This window comes from Triticum urartu, chromosome 1, assembly GCF_003073215.2.
Source record: "Triticum urartu cultivar G1812 chromosome 1, Tu2.1, whole genome shotgun sequence".
Classification (NCBI taxonomy): Eukaryota; Viridiplantae; Streptophyta; class Magnoliopsida; order Poales; family Poaceae; genus Triticum; species Triticum urartu.
Genome location: NC_053022.1, coordinates 389,668,381 through 389,687,709, shown reverse-complemented (window position 1 = coordinate 389,687,709; position 19,329 = coordinate 389,668,381).

Below are 19,329 nucleotides of genomic sequence, written 5' to 3'. Positions count from 1 at the left end.
ACGGGAGCGGGAGGAGGAGCTGCGATATTCGGCCATGTTGGAATGGATTTTTTCCGAGCGCGCTCCGATGGATACTCGCCGTGGGAGGATGGTGTGCTTTGGATCTAAGAATCCCTGTCCCTTTAATAGACAGTTTATTTACATGGCTAGGGTGGCGAATGTAAAAATGCCCTGGCTCCTAGCATTCGCTCGACACGTGGAAGATAGCCCTTATTGGGCGCAGAAGGCAAGAAGTACAACATTTATGGGGAGCCGGACACTACTCAGCAGATATTCAAAATTTGGAGAAGAACCTGCCTTGCAATGCCAAAGACAATCTGTGCGCCGGACTCATCATCATTGAAGCCGGGTTCGGTGGCTACTGAGGGAGTCCTAGATTAGGGGGTCTCCGGACAGCCGGACTATATCCTTTGGCCGGACTATGAAGATACAAGATTAAAGACTTTGTCCCATGTCCGGATGGTACTCTCCTTGGCGTGGGAGGCAAGCTTGGTAATACGGATATGTAGATCTCCTCCCTTGTAACCGACTTTGTGTAACCCTAGCCCCCTCTGGTGTCTATATAAACCGGAGGGTTTAGTCCGTAGGACAACAGACAATCATACCATAGGCTAGCTTTTAGGTTTTAGCCTCTACGATCTCGTGGTAGATCAACTATTGTAATACTCATATCATCAAGAACAATCAAGCAGGACATAGGGTATTACCTCCATCAAGAGGGCCCGAACCTGGGTAAACATCGTGTCCCCTGCCTCCTGTTACCATCCGCCTTAGACGCATAGTTCGGGACCCCCTACCCGAGATCCGCCGGTTTTGACACCGACATTGTTGCTTTCATTCAGAGTTCCACTGTGTCGTCATCATAGGGAGGGATGGCTCGTCTCGTTGTCAAGGACAACATCACCTCTGGGGGAGCCCTGGCTGCAGGCCAAACTCTTCGACTAGGCGGCTTCATCATGACCGCCCGCTCAGCCGCTGCGCCGATGATGACTTCTCGGGTCATCGAAAATAGCCTCCACATTGGCTCGAAATTCATCGAGCAGATGGATCCAATGGAGCTCTCCTCTTTGAACGAGCCCTTGGATCGCATCGCCGCTCTGGGAGTCGCTACGGACTACGATCGGATCGGGCTTAAACCCGACTAAAGGGAGATTAACTCTCCGCCGGTCACCCATCAGATAGCGGTGGTGGAGGAGCAATGCGGCAATTCTCCCTCTATCCTGAGGACGAACTATGTCCGGATTCCCGAGCTCTCCGAGCCGGATACCCACCCACGGGAGGACTTCGCCCTAACCCTGAACCTAGAATGAGGCTGCATACCGAACCTGCGGGGCAACATCCCGGAGCCCGAACTTCCAAGATCGGAAACTCCCCCGCCCCGGGGTCTCAGATTGGGTCAAGGTCTGGACTTAAATCCACCCACCCAGATACAAACGATCTTTCCCACATTAGGCAAGAGCCCCAAGAGACAGTACATCACTATTGCGCCAGATTCCTCCTTGTAATGAATAAGGTCAAGGACTGTCGCGAGGAAGACACAATTTCGTTCTTTTGCAACAATTGCACGGACAAGGTAATCCTCAATGCCATAAGTCGCCGTGACATAGCACACTTCGCTGACTTGGCGGCCATAGTATGGAAGTACTGTGCGATGGAAAGCGCATGGAAAACCCAAACAAAATTTTGGTATACTCCGGCTCTGACAAAACCCCCAGTTTGAACTAAAAGGGTGCACTCTCATAAGTCATCCAACTCAATTACAAAGAAGCAAAAGCCCACTACAAGGCGTGGAACCGTATTGGAGGGATGGCTTAACGGGCCCTGCAAAATTCATAGTACAGCGGATACCATACCAACACACAACCTTAGAGCATGTTGGGTACTCCGGCAGGTGACCAAGAGCGATGAGGATCTCCTCATCCAAAACACCTCAGAGCACCATCCCATGCATAACAATACAGTATTAACAGTCTTCGAGACCTTCGCCTCAAAAAATAGGCGTAAGCGAGCACTCCGCGGCCTTGCCGAAGTCTGCCACCTGGCAGCAATAAATCCATGGAGCGACACGGCCATCACCTTCAGTGCCAGTGACGAACCTAAATTCCGAACAGCCCGAGCACCAGCCGCGTTGGTCCTCAGTCCAATTGTGGATGGCTTTCGGCTCACTAAAGTGCTCATGGACGGCGGCAGCGGAATAAACCTCATTTATGAGGAGACTCTTCAAAAAATGGAAATAGACAGAAACTGCATTGAGCAAAGCAGCACGACCTTTCGAGGAATCATCCCTAGTCGGGAGGCACGTTGCGCTGGGAAAATCACACTAGATGTGGTATTCGGCACTCCGGAGAATTACAGGTCTGAAGAAATTACATTCCAAGTGGCCCCATTCAGTAGCGGATACCACGCCCTTTAGGGCGGGAGGCATTCATGATCTTCCAAGCCATACCCCATTACGGGTACATGAAGCTCAAAATGCCCGGGCCCAATGTAATAATCACTCTAGCTAGTGATCCAGACATAGCACTCCGTGCCGAGAACAAAACAGCCGCACTGGCCCTCGAGGCATTATCCGAAGCCCTTGTGGCGGAGGAATTAACCGCACTGCGCTCCACAGTGGACAGGGACGACATGATACTAGACAAAAGAAGTCCACTTCTTTTAAACCAGCGGATGAAATAGTCAAATTCCAAGTCTGTCCAACGGACCCCACAAAAACAGCATCCATCGGGGCACAGTTAAACCCCGCTGTAGACGCCGCACTACGGGAGTTCCTGCGCGAGAATTGGGACATATTCGCCTGGCATCCTTCAGACATGCCAGGAATCCCACGTAGGCTGGCCGAGCATAGCCTTAACATTCTAAAGGGATTCAAGCCGGTCAAGCAGACTCTTCGGCGTTTCTCCGAACCTAACCGACAAGCCATGGGAGAGGAGCTAGCCAAGTTAGTGGAGGCCGGATTCATTAGAGAAATAAAGCATCCGGACTGGCTAGCAAACCTGGTGATGGTACCAAAGAAGGACAAATCCTGGCGCCTATGCGTCGACTTCAAGGACCTTAATAAGGCTTGCCCAAAGGATCCCTTCCCCCTCCCTCGCATCGATCAAATTATCGACGCTACCGTCGGAAGGATGGCGCCGAGTTCTGCAGCGAGTCGGCGGAGGAGAAGTGGGGGACCTTCAAAGAGGTCTTCCAGGAGGTGCACGGGCAGGAAGCCGAACCTACGTCCAAGCCCGTTGATCCTGAGCTTCTCATCATTGCTGGCGAGGGGAAGGGCCATGGCCGCCACCTCCTCTACAACGGGGCGATCGCCACCTCGTCGCATCGCAAGCTGCACGAGATTTGCGCGTCGAGCACCAGCTCAACTCTGTCCATACGGAGTCGCCCAACCGCCGCATCACGTGAGATAGCGCGTCTCAAGGTTAGCATCCTAACCTTTCATTTATGTCCATGCCTCGAAATAGCACCGTTCCAACCTATATGAGCCTAATGCCATATTACAGGATTTAATGGCGTAGCGGGCTGTTGAAGAGAAGCAAAGGCGGCAGGCTGAGCAGGATTCCAGAGAAAAGAAACGGGAAGACACGTACAAGAGGTTGAAACTGCTTGAGGATCAACTACAGGTAGAACATTATCTAAACTAGAGTAGAAGATTCACTACATAGGGACGAACCACCCTCATGTGAGTCTACTCTTATAGGTTCTTCTGCAATCTCGAAGCAGTGCAAGTGATGCCCCTCCTCCTCCTCTGGAATATTAACCCAATGGCCTCTCCTTCTCAAGATGACCTATATATGAACAAGTGTACTTCTATTGTGATGTGCACGTGTTTTGCAAGTAGTGACAATATGTATGAATTTGCGACTTGTGTGTGACGTCTACTAGGATAATACATTCGACTTGTGTGTGACAATATATGGACTATCCCTAATTATGCCTATATATGTGTGAACTAGATCAAATTATGCCTATATATGTGTGGACTAGATCAAATTATGCCTATATATGATCCTTCTGCCAAATAGTTGTTTTTATCTGCAGGGATCAGAAAAGAAATAGCTTAAACAACAGAATGAATGGGAAAGATTTCCGAGAATAACACTCGGAAAACAACATATTACCGAGAGCCCCTCTCGAAAACATGGTCGTCTGGGAGACCTACTGTTGTGCCACAACTTTTCCGAGAGCAGCTCTCGGAAAGGAAGGCGACATTGCCGAGACCAGCTCTCGGCAAAGCTATGTAAATTGTCAGGCCACGTTGTCCTACTAGTCAGGAGGATTGCCGAGAGCTGCTCTCGGCAACGATATCGTCATTTTTTTCAAAAATATTTAGCAAGTTATTTAAAACTTTTACTGATAAATGTGACCAGTGGAACCACATGTCAGTTAGAAAGAACACTCACAAAAAAAGAAAATAGGATGTTGCATATGCTTTGCCGAGTGTCGTACTACGCCTCTCGGTAAAGTACGGAGTAACTGGCGGAGTCGTCTGTTGCAGACGGGCATGCCACGTGGCTCCTCTTTGCCGTGAGCGGCTCTCGACGTCTGCAGGGTTTGCCGTGCGGTGCCTCTTTGCCGTGAGGCTGTGACGGCAAAGATCGGAGTTTGCTGTGAAGCTGGGTTTGCCGAGAATGACACTCGGCAAAGTTTGCTTTGCCGAGTGTCCGTGTTTTAGCACTCGGCGAAGAGCATTACATCCGGCGTACGTGAAAATTCCAGTAGTGGAGAAGGCCATGTTTGATCAGGGCACCTCTCTTCAAAATTGCTCGCGGCTGCTGGTAATGTACTGTATCTGCTATGGTGTGGTTTGATGAATGGAACTGGGGTTTATATATTGTACCTGAAGCCTACAAGTACTTGATTTAAGTAGGATTAATTATTTGTGGACGGGGCTCCTGAAGTAATCGTGCAGCTGGAGACATATGATATGAAATTATTGTGTTGCATGAGACTGTACGTCGGCCGGCGAGATCATCTGAGAGCGACCCCTTCGGACATGTTGAGCGCCTCTTTTAGATCACATTGGCTGTAACGGATAACCCGAAGCAAACAAATTAAGCAACTACTGTGAGCTCAAACCCTGCCTATGGGGCACAACACGTTGGGCACGTAGTTTACTTGCTTGTAAGGACCAGGTAGTTTCCTAGCTAGTTATTTCCTAGTAGTTTTCTTAGCGTTGAGGAACTTGACTGGAGGTAGAGTATAGCTATGCAAGCAATTACGTAGTACTTCCTCCGTAAACTAAATGGACGAGTTTGGTTACATGCATCGAGGCTAACCAGGCCCGAACGGTGTAGCATCTTTTTAAACCTCAGTTATTTGGTTTCCCACATACACTGTTCAGCTCACATAGCATGGTTCTTAAAGCACCCTTGGGCCTGCCCCGTTGAAAACGGTTGAATCAACAGTTTCTCGAAAGCCAGGCCGAGTGATGCTTCGAGGCGCACGTAGATGGCTCTCTGGAGACATGTGTCTCGAGTTAATCCCTCCCTCCCTCCCTAATTTTCAGTCCCCTCTCTTTTTCCCTCTGCTCCCGTCGGCCGCGGTGCCGCCCCCGTCCGCGGAGTCGCCGGTGCTGTCGATCAAGAAGGGCCTTCTTCCGGCGGTGGGGCCGGCCACTTCTCCGCCGGTGTGCCCGTCGACCGCCGGTGTCCCCAGGCTTCCCGCGGGCCCAGGTTCACCGGCGACCGTGGCGCTCCGGTCCAAGAAGCCGGGGCACTCGACCAGGATGCGTGCGGGCACGTCCTCGGCCGCCTTGACGCTCCGCGCCGAGATTACCTCCCTAGGACCTCGCTTGGCCAGCACCCGCGCCGTCTTCGCCCCAATCCCCGATGTGGCGCCTGTGATGATGGCGGTGAGCGAGCCGAGGTCCGGGCAGGCAGCCGTGACTTCCTCGGCGGTGGACTTGGAGCCGAACCCGCTGGCGCACGGGGACTCCACTAGCACCACCAGCCGGCCAACGCTCCGGCGCCGCAAGTCTATCTTCTTGCTGGAGCCTGGAGCGGCTGAATATGGCACTCTTCAAGCCGCCGGACCTCAAGCAAGAAGGCTGAACTCTGAATATGGCACTCTCCAAGCCGGACCCTGGAGCGGCTGTAGCACACAAGCAAGCAGACTAAGAAGTAGCAGCTTGACCTCAAACAAGAAGACTAAGAAGTACCAGCCTGAGCCCTCTGAACTCTGAAGTGTACGGGGTTTCATGCTGCTGCAGAACAACAACATCACGGGCGGCTGCCGCCGGAGCTGGGCGCGTCCACGGCCGCGATCCGGGCACGGCCACAGTGCCGTGCCTGGTGGAGTCCAGGTGCCGAGCGCACCCATGGTCGCCGGGAGCTGGCGGTGGACATAATGAGCAGAGGAACCTTCGGCGCGTTCAACGTGTTCGATGAAATGAGATGCCAAACCTGACGGGTGGTAAGCTTTGTTGTTAACTTCTAATCATATGTATGTATGCAACTAAATGCCGGGTGAAAATTGCATCTTAAGGACAAGACCCCTGATGCAGGCAACCAATCAACTGATTATCTATGTTTTTTGCCCTGTTTTTCCTTACCCAGTCTTTACTCAGCCTGGCTCGTTTTTGCTCTCCTAGCCAGGCCCGGTGGAGAAACGAACCCTATAAGAGTGCTTAGATCATTATTTTAGTAATCTAAACGCTTTTATATTAATTTATAGAGGGAGTAGTTGCTAGGAAGGTACTTTGCATGGTTGTAGTAGTAGTCCCGTAAGTGACGTAGGAATTTCAGTATGTGTGTGATGTGTGCACGTCCAGCCCGGCCTATGGCTTCTTCACTTGTAATCACGCCATTCCACTGATAATACAAAGTAGTACTAGCACAGCTTTCCTCACTCGTATGTGTGTGCGTGTGTATACAACATAGCAAGTCTGCTTCCCTAGTGTGCGAGTTACTAGTTTACAGTGCATTTATCCAGCAATAGTTTATCTTCAGTTCTTGCATCCTCTTCGGTTGATTTGCCGAGAGTTAGCTAGTCTGTAGTTGGGCTAACAGCAGATCGAGTCATCAAGCTTGAGAGCGGCAACCCCGTAGGGAATGGAGGCGACTGGAGCGATTGGGGCAGCGACCCTGCCTCCCTCGCCACCCGATCCCCCGCCAGATGGAGGAGCACCGTGGTCGCCAGCGCCGGCCTCGGCGCGGGACTGGCATCTGCGTTGGGAGGTCCAGTTCAGGGAGGTCGCTGCCGGTGGATCGGGGTCTCCCAGACCTGGCTCGATCCATTTTCATCCGCCTTCGAGATGGATCATCCGCCTTCGAGGCGGATCGGAGGCCACTTTTAGGTGCTTGCAGATGAGTCGGATGATGAGGACAAGGAAGGCGCCGCGGCGTTCTCGCTGGTGAACGTGGCACCGGTGAAGCTGGGGAGTCGCGTGGAGGCTTCGGTGGCGGAAGGAGAGTCGCCATCGTTGCGATGAACACCATTGATGACCGTAGCGCTCCTGCGTCGGAGATCGGGTCGGTGGAGTTGGTTCGCCGGACTGTTCATCGGAGGACGGCGGCCTCCGCGATCCGTCCATGGAAAGGCCCTATGCCAAAGGCATGTATCAACTATCAAGCCAATCACTTTGTCAGATTTCATTTTTCCGGATTCTTGGACTCGAGTAACTAGAAAGAAGAAGAGGAAGGTTCGGCCGGTGGCGGCGCGCCGGCGCCGGTGACCAGCATGGCGACTGAGATCCGGGCGGCCAGGGCGTCGCGTTTGAATCAGATTCTGGGCCAAGCTGGGCCTGTGGCTAAACGGGCTGGATCTTGCATGACTGGGTATGTGGCCCAGCATGTGAGTGCTGAGGCAATGATCGACGTATCGAGGCGGATCGAACCGGAAAGAACTGGGTATGAGGCCCAGGAAAACACGGTTTCATCTTGCGTAGCCGCATGCACGAGTTCGCCCGTGTTCATAGTCTTCTGCTTCCGCCGCCTAGTGTTCGTCCGCATTGCGCTGTTCCCGCGTTCCGTAAGTGTGGACCTGGTCGCGCCGCCCGTGTCCCTCCTCTCGCGGCCATGGCGAGGCGTGGAGGTGGTCCGCCAGGACCGAAGCCTCCGGTGCCCGTGCAGGCCGTTATGGGTCGCGACGGTGGTGCGCAGGGCTCTGGGCCGCCAGCGCCTGGGACGGCTGTGGTGGCTCCCGTGCCAGCTGCCGCGGGCCGCGGCGCGGGAGCGCAGGGCCCGAGGCCTCCGGCGCCCGGGACTGTCTTGGGGGCACCCTGGAAGCAGCTGAAGCCGGCGCGTGGGCAGCAGCCTCGGGCTGCGCCGCCGCCTCACTTCGTCGCGCGGCCGCCGTAGATACGGGCGGGGCCGGTGCAGACCACACAAGCACTACCGCCTCAGATTTCGCAGTCTGGGCCACCTGAGTATGTGGGTGATGGAGGCGCGGACATGCTCGTTTCCCGGCAAACCGTGGTGGTAATGGACCGCCTCGAGGACAATGGGGTGACGATGGTTACAACACTTATGGTGATGGCCAACATCATGGCTCGTCGTCGGCGGGCGGCGGCTGTTGATATGCTTGGCAGAGAGACCTTTTCGCGGCCCTCCGGGAGGCTTTGTTGAGCGGGCATCTGGCCCAGATTATCGGCAGAGAGGTGGTTACCGAGGTCGTCATGGTGGTCGCGGTGGTAGGAACAGCTACCGTCAGCCTCCTCTGCCTGTCGTTGTTGAGCCGACGGCCTCCTCTGAGGTGGTTGCTTCCGGGCAGACGCCGGAATTGTCCGGTCAGATCATGGACATGGTGATAGCGCTGACTAATGTTGAGGTGCCTGGGACTGAGCCCATGGTGACGGGCCCTGTCGGTGCCACTGACAAGTCTCATGGTGATCGAGCTTCCAAGCAGGCTCGTAAAAAGGAGAAGATGTTGTGTTATCGTTGTGGTGAGAATGGCCACTTTATTGCTGAATGCGCGACCGAGTTATGTGATACCTGCCTCAAGCCAGCGCATGATACGGAGGGTGCCCGATACTGCGTGAACAGATGCCGAGTATTACCATTTATGGAGTTTGTCGTGCCGAGTTGATGTTCTTTGAGTCTCCTGGTGCGAGGGAGATCCCAGAGGAGCCCAGAGCATGGCAACAGGGGTTGTGAAAGTCACGAAGGGTGATGTGTCAGAGGCTTACTGAGTTAGCTCCAGGTGACTTTCAGTGGGAGCTTATCAGACTCGAGGCCAATATGTATAAGGTGGACTTCCCTTCAGCAGAGGACTTGCAGCGACTTATGAGTTTTGGGTTGTGCAGAGTGCCTAGCACAAAGTGCATCCTTGAGTTTCATGAGTGGAAGAAGGTAGAGCCACATGGCAAGCCTCTTACTTAGGTCTGGTTACGATTCTCGGGGGCTCCTTTGAAGCCGCTGCAGGATGCTCGGGTCGCTGCTAGCTTGGGGATTCTGGTCGGGAAAACTGAGAGGGTGGATATGGCCTTTACCCGAGCTAACGGGGTGGCCAGATTGCTGGTGAGTGTCCTAAATATTGAGTTTGTGCCTGACGTGGTTAAGTGGACACACATGGGCCTGATATACAACCTTGAGGTTGAGTTTGAGGACGCCGAGCTTTTTGCTGAGGCTCTGGCAGGGACTGATGTGGATATGCATGATACGGATGATGGTTCGGGTAATAAGGAGACGCGAGTGGATGATGTTGGGCGAGAGTTGCCCAACAGACCGGGTTCCACCTCACAGACGACTGGGGATGGGGATGCACCATCCTCTACGGTGCCTATGAACTCTCCGAGATTTGGTTCGTTTGAGCCAGTTTCTGCTCCTCCCAGACTTTGGAGCGATAGGGTGGAGTGTGATGATGTGCTAGAACGCACGCTCCCTCCCTTGGACTTTGCAGATGCAAATTGCTATGTGGATGGGTGCCTGGATGCGTTTTGTTGGAAATATGCCCTAGAGGCAATAATAAAATGGTTATTATTATATTTCTTTGTTCATGATAATTGTCTATTGTTCATGCTATAATTGTGTTATCCGAAAATCGTAATACATGTGTGAATACATAGACCACAACACGTCCCTAGTGAGCCTCTAGTTGACTAGCTCGTTGATCAAAAGATAGTCATGGTTTCCTGACTATGGACATTGGATGTCATTGATAACGGGATCACATCATTAGGAGAATGATGTGATGGACAAGACCCAATCCTAAACTTAGCTCAAAGATCGTGTAGTTCGTTTGCTGTAGCTTTTCTGAATGTCAAGTATCATTTCCTTAGACCATGAGATTGTGCAACTCCCGGATACCGTAGGAGTGCCTTGGGTGTGCCAAACGTCACAACGTAACTGGGTGACTATAAAGGTACATTACAGGTATCTCCGAAAGTGTCTGTTGGGTTGGCATGAATCGAGACTGGGATTTGTCACTCCGTATGACGGAGAGGTATCTCTGGGCCCACTCGGTAATGCATCATCATAATGAGCTCAATGTGATCAAGTGGTTGATCACGGGATCATGCATTACGGTATGAGTAAAGTGACTTGCCGGTAACGAGACTGAACAAGGTATTGGGATACCGACGATTGAGTCTCGGGCAAGTAACGTACCGATTGACAAAGGGAATTGTATACGGATTGATTGAATCCTCGACATCATGGTTCATCCGATGAGATCATCGTGGAGCATGTGGGAGTCAACATGGGTATCCAGATCCCGCTGTTGGTTATTGACCGGAGAGGCTTCTCGGTCATGTTTGCATGTCTCCCGAACCCGTAGGGTCTATACACTTAAGGTTCGGTGACGCTAGGGTTGTAGAGATATTAGCACACGGTAACCCCGAAAGTTGTTCGGAGTCCCGGATGAGATCCCGGACGTCACGAGGAGTTCCGGAATGGTCCGGAGGTAAAGATTCATATATAGGAAGTCCAGTTTCGGCCATCGGGAAGGTTTCGGGGGTCACCGGTATTGTACCGGGACCACCGGAAGAGTCCCGGGGGTCCACCGGGTGGGGCCACCTATCCCGGAGGGCCCCATGGGCTGAAGTGGGAGGGGAACCAGCCCCTAGTGGGCTGGTGCGCCCCTCCTTGGCCCTCCCCCTGCGCCTAGGGTTAGAAACCCTAGGGGTGGGGGCGCCACCCTTGCCTTTGGGGGCAAGACACCCCCTTGGCCGCCGCCCCCCCTAGGAGATTGGATCTCCTAGGGCCGGTGCCCCCCCTAGGCACCCTATATATAGTGGGGGGAGGGAGGGCTGCGCACCCAAGCCCCTGGCCTCTCCCTCTCCCTCCCGTGACACTCCTCCGTCTCCCAGCGCTTGGCGAAGCCCTGCCGAGATCACCGTTGCTTCCACCACCACGCCGTCGTGCTGCTGGATCTTCATCAACCTCTCCTTCCCCCTTGATGGATCAAGAAGGAGGAGACGTCTCCCAACCGTACGTGTGTTGAACGCGGAGGTGCCGTCCGTTCGGCACTTGGTCATTGGTGATTTCAATCACGTCGAGTACGACTCCATCAACCCCGTTCTCTTGAACGCTTCCGCTCGTGATCTACAAGGGTATGTAGATGCACTCCTCTTTCCCTCGTTGCTAGATGACTCCATAGATTGATCTTGGTGATGCGTAGAAAATTTTAAAATTCTGCTACGTTCCCCAACAGTGGCATCATGAGCTAGGTCTATGCGTAGTTACTATGCACGGGTAGAACACAAAGTAGTTGTGGGCGTCGATATTGTTAATTTGCTTGCCGTTACTAGTCTTATCTTGATTCGGCGGCATCGTGGGATGAAGCGTCCCGGACCAACCTTACACATATGCTTACGTGAGACCGGTTCCACCGACTGACATGCACTAGTTGCATAAGGTGGCTGACGGGTGTCTGTCTCTCCCACTTTAGTCAGATCGGATTCGATGAACAGGGTCCTTATGAAGGGTAAATAGAAATTGGCAATTCACGTTGTGGTTTTGGCGTAGGTAAGAAACGTTCTTGCTAGAAACCTATAGCGGCCACGTAAAAACTTGCAACAACAATTAGAGGACGTCTAACTTGTTTTTGCAGCAAGTGTTTTGTGATGTGATATGGCCAAAGGTTGTGATGGATGATGAATGATATATGTGATGTATGAGATTGATCATGTTCTTGTAATAGGAATCACGACTTGCATGTCGATGAGTATGACAACCGGCAGGAGCCATAGGAGTTGTCTTTATTTATTTATGACCTGCGTGTTAACATAAACGTCATGTAATTACTTTACTTTATTGCTAAAGCGTTAGCCATAGTAGTAGAAGTAATAGATGACGAGACAACTTCAAGAAGACACGATGATGGAGATCATGATGATGGAGATCATGGTGTCATGCCGGTGACAACGATGATCATGGAGCCCCGAAGATGGAGATCAAAGGAGCAAATGATATTGGCCATATCATGTCACTATTTGATTGCATGTGATGTTTATCATGTTTTACATCTTATTTGCTTAGAACGACGGTAGCTTAAATAAGATGATCCCTCGTAATAATTTCAAGAAAGTGTTCCCCCTAACTGTGCACCGTTGCGAAGGTTCGTTGTTTCGAAGCACCACGTGATGATCGGGTGTGATAGATTCTAACGTTCGAATACAACGGGTGTAAGCCAGATTTACACACGCAATACACTTACGTTGACTTGACGAGCCTAGCATGTACAGACATGGCCTCGGAACACAGAAGACCGAAAGGTCGAGCATGAGTCGTATAGAAGATACGATCAACATGAAGATGTTCACCGATGTTGACTAGTCCGTCTCACGTGATGATCGGACACGGCCTAGTTAACTCGGATCATGTTATACTTAGATGACTGGAGGGATGTCTATCTAAGTGGGAGTTCATTTAATAATTTGATTAGATGAACTTAATTATCATGAACTTAGTCTAAAATCTTTACAATATGTCTTGTAGATCAAATGGCCCATGTTGTCCTTAACTTCAATGCATTCCTAGAGAAAACCAAGCTGAAAGACGATGGCAGCAACTATACGGACTGGGTCCGGAACCTGAGGATCATCCTCATAGCTGCCAAGAAAGATTATGTCCTAGAAGCACCGCTAGGTGACGCACCCGTCCCACAGAACCAAGATGTTATGAACGCTTGGCAGACACGTGCTGATGATTACTCCCTCGTTCAGTGCGGCATGCTTTACAGCTTAGAACTGGGGCTCCAAAAGCGTTTTGAGAGACACGGAGCATATGAGATGTTCAAAGAGCTGAAAATGGTTTTTCAAGCTCATGCCCGGGTCGAGAGATATGAAGTCTCCGACAAGTTCTTCAGCTGTAAGATGGAGGAAAATAGTTCTGTCAGTGAGCACATACTCAAAATGTCTGGGTTGCATAACCGCTTGACTCAGCTGGGAGTTAATCTCCCGGATGACGCGGTCATTGACAGAATCCTTCAGTCGCTTCCACTGAGCTACAAGAGCTTTGTGATGAACTTCAATATGCAGGGGATGGAAAAGACTATTCCTGAAGTATTTGCAATGCTGAAATCAGTAGAGGTAGAAGTCAAAAAGGAACATCAAGTGTTGATGGCGAATAAAACCACTAAGTTCAAGAAAGGCAAGGGTAAGAAGAACTTCAAGAAGGATGGCAAGGGAGTTGCCGCGCCCGGTAAGCAAGCTGCCGGGAAGAAGCCAAAGTATGGACCCAAGCCCGAGACTGAGTGCTTTTATTGCAAGGGAAGTGGTCACTGGAAGCGGAACTGCCCCAAATACTTAGCGGACAAGAAGGCCGGCATCACGAAAGGTATATGTGATATACATGTAATTGATGTGTACCTTACCAGTACTCGTACTAGCTCCTGGGTATTTGATACCGGTGCGGTTGCTCACATTTGTAACTCAAAGCAGGAGTTGCGGAATAAACGGAGACTAGCGAAGGACGAGGTGACGATGCGCGTCGGGAATGGTTCCAAGGTCGATGTGATCGCCGTCGGCACGCTACCATTTACCTACGGGATTAGTTTTAAACCTCAATAATTGTTATTTAGTGCCAGCTTTGAGCATGAACATTGTATCAGGATCTCGTTTAATACGAGATGGCTACTCATTTAAATCCGAGAATAATGGTTGTTCTATTTATATGAGAGATATGTTTTATGGTCATGCTCCGATGGTGAATGGTTTATTCTTAATGAATCTCGAGCGTAATGCTACACATATTCATAGTGTGAATATCAAAAAATGTAAGGTTGATAATGATAGTCCCACATACTTGTGGCACTGCCGCCTTGGTCACATAGGTGTCAAACGCATGAAGAAGCTCCATGCAGATGGACTTTTAGAGTCTCTTGATTACGAATCATTTGACACATGCGAACCATGCCTCATGGGTAAAATGACCAAGACTCCGTTCTCAGAAACAATGGAGCGAGCAACCAACTTATTGGAAATCATACATACTAATGTGTGTGGTCCAATGAGTGTTGAGGCTCGCGGTGGCTATCGTTATGTTCTCACCCTCATTGATGAATTGAGTAGATATGGGTATGTCTAATTAATGAAACACAAGTCTGAAACCTTTGAAAAGTTCAAGGAATTTCAGAGTGAGGTTGAGAATCAACGTGACAGGAAAATCAAGCTCTTGCGATCAGATCGTGGGGGAGAATACTTGAGTCACGAATTTGGCACACACTTAAGAAAATGTGGAATAGTTTCACAACTCACGCCGCCTGGAACACCTCAGCGTAATGGTGTGTCCGAATGTCTAATCGCACTCTATTGGATATGGTGCGATCTATGATGTCTCTTACCGATTTACCGCTGTCATTTTGGGGCTATGCTTTAGAGACTGCCGCATTCACTTTAAATAGGGCTTCGTCGAAATCCGTTGAGACGACACCGTATGAATTATGGTTTGGGAAGAAACCTAAGCTGTCGTTTCTGAAAGCTTGGGGATGCGATGCTTATGTCAAGAAACTTCAACCTAAAAAGCTCGAACCCAAGTCAGAAAAATGCGTCTTCATAGGATACCCTAAAGAAACTGTTGGGTATACCTTCTACCTCAGATCCGAAGGCAAGATCATTGTTGCCAAGAATGGGTCCTTTCAAGAGAAAGAGTTTCTCTCGAAAGAAATAAGTGGGAGGAAGGTAGAACTTGATGAAGTATTACCTCTTGAACCGGTAAGTGGCGCAGCTCAAGAAAATGTTCATGAGGTGCCTGCACCGACTAGAGAGGAAGTTGATGATGATCATGAAACTTCAGATCAAGTTTCTACTGAACTTCGTAGGTCCACAAGGACACGTTCCGCACCAGATTGGTACGGCAACCCTGTCTTGGAAATCATGTTGTTAGACAACGGTGAACCTTCGAACTATGAAGAAGCGATGGCGGGCCTGGATTCCGACAAATGGCTGGAAGCCATGAAATCCAAGATAGGATCCATGTATGAAAACGAAGTATGGACTTTGAATGACTTGCCCGTTGATCGGCGAGCCATAAAAAATAAATGGATCTTTAAGAAGAAGATAGACGCGGATGGTAATGTGACCATCTATAAAGCTCGGCTTGTCGCTAAGGGTTATCGACAAGTTCAAGGGGTTGACTATGATGAGACTTTCTCACCCGTAGCGAAGCTGAAGTCAGTCCGAATCATATTAGCAATTGCCGCATTCTATGATTATGAGATATGGCAAATGGACGTCAAAACGGCATTCCTTAATGGTTTCCTTAAGGAAGAATTGTATATGATGCAGCCGGAAGGTTTTGTCGATCCTAAGAATGCTGACAAGGTGTGCAAGCTCCAATGCTTGATTTTTGGGCTGGTGCAAGCATCTCGGAGTTGGAACATTCGCTTTGATGAGATGATCAAAGCGTTTGGATTTATGCAGACTTATGGAGAAGCCTGCATTTACAAGAAAGTGAGTGGGAGCTCTGTAGCATTTCTCATATTGTATGTGGATGACATACTGTTGATGGGAAATGATATAGAATTCTTGGAAAGCATAAAGGCCTACTTGAACAAGTGTTTTTCAATGAAGGACCTTGGAGAAGCTGCTTATATATTAGGCATCAAGATCTATAGAGATAGATCGAGACGCCTCATTGGTCTTTCACAGAGTACGTACCTTGACAAGATATTGAAGAAGTTCAAAATGGATCAGTCAAAGAAGGGGTTCTTGCCTGTATTGCAAGGTACGAGATTGAGCATGGCTCAATGCCCAACCACGACAGAAGATAGAGAAAAGATGAGTGTCGTCCCCTATGCCTCGGCCATAGGGTCTATCATGTATGCTATGCTGTGTACCAGACCTGATGTAAACCTTGCCGTAAGTTTGGTAGGAAGGTACCAAAGTAATCCCGGCATGGAACACTGGATAGCGGTAAAGAATATCCTGAAGTACCTGAAAAGGACCAAGGAAATGTTTCTCGTTTATGGAGGTGACGAAGAGCTCGTCGTAAAGGGTTACGTCGATGCTAGCTTCGACACAGATCTGGATGACTCTAAGTCACAAACCAGATACGTGTATATTTTGAATGGTGGGGCAGTAAGCTGGTGCAGTTGCAAGCAAAGCGTTGTGGCGGGATCTACATGTGAAGCGGAGTACATGGCAGCCTCGGAGGCAGCACAAGAAGCAGTCTGGGTGAAGGAGTTCATTACCGACCTAGGAGTCATACCCAATGCGTCGGCCCCGATGACTCTCTTCTATGACAACACTGGAGCTATTGCCCTTGCCAAGGAGCCCAGGTTTCACAGGAAGACCAGGCAGATCAAGCGTCGCTTCAACTCCATTCGTGAAAGTGTTCAAAATGGAGACATAGAGATTTGTAAAGTACATACGGACCTGAATGTAGCAGATCCGTTGACTAAACCTCTCCCTAGAGCAAAACATGATCAACACCAGAACTGCATGGGTGTTCGATTCATCACAATGTAACTAGAATATTGACTCTAGTGCAAGTGGGAGACTGTTGGAAATATGCCCTAGAGGCAATAATAAAATGGTTATTATTATATTTCTTTGTTCATGATAATTGTCTATTGTTCATGCTATAATTGTGTTATCCGGAAATCGTAATACATGTGTGAATACATAGACCACAACACGTCCCTAGTGAGCCTCTAGTTGACTAGCTCGTTGACCAAAAGATAGTCATGGTTTCCTGACTATGGACATTGGATGTCATTGATAACGGGATCACATCATTAGGAGAATGATGTGATGGACAAGACCCAATCCTAAGCTTAGCTCAAAGATCGTGTAGTTCGTTTGCTGTAGCTTTTCTGAATGTCAAGTATCATTTCCTTAGACCATGAAATTGTGCAACTCCCGGATACCGTAGGAGTTCCTTGGGTGTGCCAAACGTCACAACGTAACTGGGTGACTATAAAGGTACATTACAGGTATCTCCGAAAGTGTCTGTTGGGTTGGCATGAATCGAGACTGGGATTTGTCACTCCGTATGACGGAGAGGTATCTCTGGGCCCACTCGGTAATGCATCATCATAATGAGTTCAATGCGATCAAGTGGTTGATCATGGGATCATGCATTACGTTATGAGTAAAGTGACTTGCCGGTAACGAGACTGAACAAGGTATTGGGATACCGACGATCGAGTCTCGGGCAAGTAACATACTGATTGACAAAGGGAATTGTATATGGATTGATTGAATCCTCGACATCGTGGTTCATCCGATGAGATCATCGTGGAGCATGTGGGAGCCAACATGGGTATCCAGATCCCGCTGTTGGTTATTGACCGGAGAGGCTTCTCGGTCATGTCTGCATGTCTCCTGAACCCGTAGGGTCTACACACTTAAGGTTCGGTGACGCTAGGGTTGTAGAGATATTAGCACACGGTAACCCGAAAGTTGTTCGAAGTCCCGGATGAGATCCCGGACGTCACGAGGAGTTCCGGAATGGTCCGGAGGTAAAGATTCATATATAGGAAGTCCAGTTTCGGCCATCGGGAAGGTTTCGGGGGTCACCGGTATTGTACCGGGACCATCGGAAGGGTCCTGGGGGTCCACCGGGTGGGGCCACCTATCCCGGAGGGCCCCATGGGCTGAAGTGGGAGGGGAACCAGCCCCTAGTGGGCTGGTGCGCCCCCCCTGGGCCTCCCCCTGCGCCTAGGGTTAGAAACCCTAGGGGTGGGGGCGCCACCCTTGCCTTTGGGGGCAAGACACCCTCTTGGCCGCCGCCCCCCCTAGGAGATTGGATCTCCTAGGGCCGGTGCCCCCCCTAGGCACCCTATATATAGTGGGGGGGAGGGAGGGCTGCGCACCCAAGCCCCTGGCCTCTCCCTCTCCCTCCCGTGACACTCCTCTGTCTCCCAGTGCTTGGCGAAGCCCAGCCCAGATCACCGTTGCTTCCACCACCACGCCGTCGTGTTGCTGGATCTTCTGAAGGAAATATGCCCTAGAGGCAATAATAAAGTTATTATTTATTTCCTTATAATCATGATAAATGTTTATTATTCATGCTAGAATTGTATTAACCGGAAACATAATACATGTGTGAATACATAGACAAACAAAGTGTCACTAGTATGCGTCTACTTGACTAGCTCGTTAATCAAAGATGGTTGTGTTTCCTAACCATGAACAATGAGTTGTTATTTGATTAACGGGATCACATCATTAAGAGAATGATCTGATTGACATGACCCATTCCATTAGCTTAGCACCCGATCGTTTAGTATGTTGCTATTGCTTTCTTCATGACTTATACATGTTCCTATAACTATGAGATTATGCAACTCCCGTTTACCGGAGGAACACTTTGGGTACTACCAAACGTCACAACGTAACTGGGTGATTATAAAGGAGTACTACAGGTGTCTCCAATGGTACATGTTGGGTTGGCGTATTTCGAGATTAGGTTTTGTCACTCCGATTGTCGGAGAGGTATCTCTGGGCCCTCTCGGTAATGCACATCACATAAGCCTTGCAAGCATTACAACTAATATGTTAGTTGTGATATGATGTATTACGGAACGAGTAAAGAGACTTGCCGGTAACGAGATTGAACTAGGTATTGGATACCGACGATCGAATCTCGGGCAAGTAACATACCGATGACAAAGGGAACAACGTATGTTGTTATGCGGTCTGACTGATAAAGATCTTCGTAGAATATGTAGGAGCCAATATGGGCATCCAGGTCCCGCTATTGGTTATTGACCGGAGACGTGTCCCGGTCATGTCTACATTGTTCTCGAACCCATAGGGTCCGCACGCTTAAGGTTACGAGGACAGTTATATTATGAGTTTATGCATTTTGATGTACCGAAGGTTGTTCGGAGTCCCGGATGTGATCACGGACATGACGAGGAGTCTCGAAATGGTCGAGACGTAAAGATTGATATATTGGAAGCCTATGTTTGGATATCGGAAGTGTTCCGGGTGAAATCGGGATT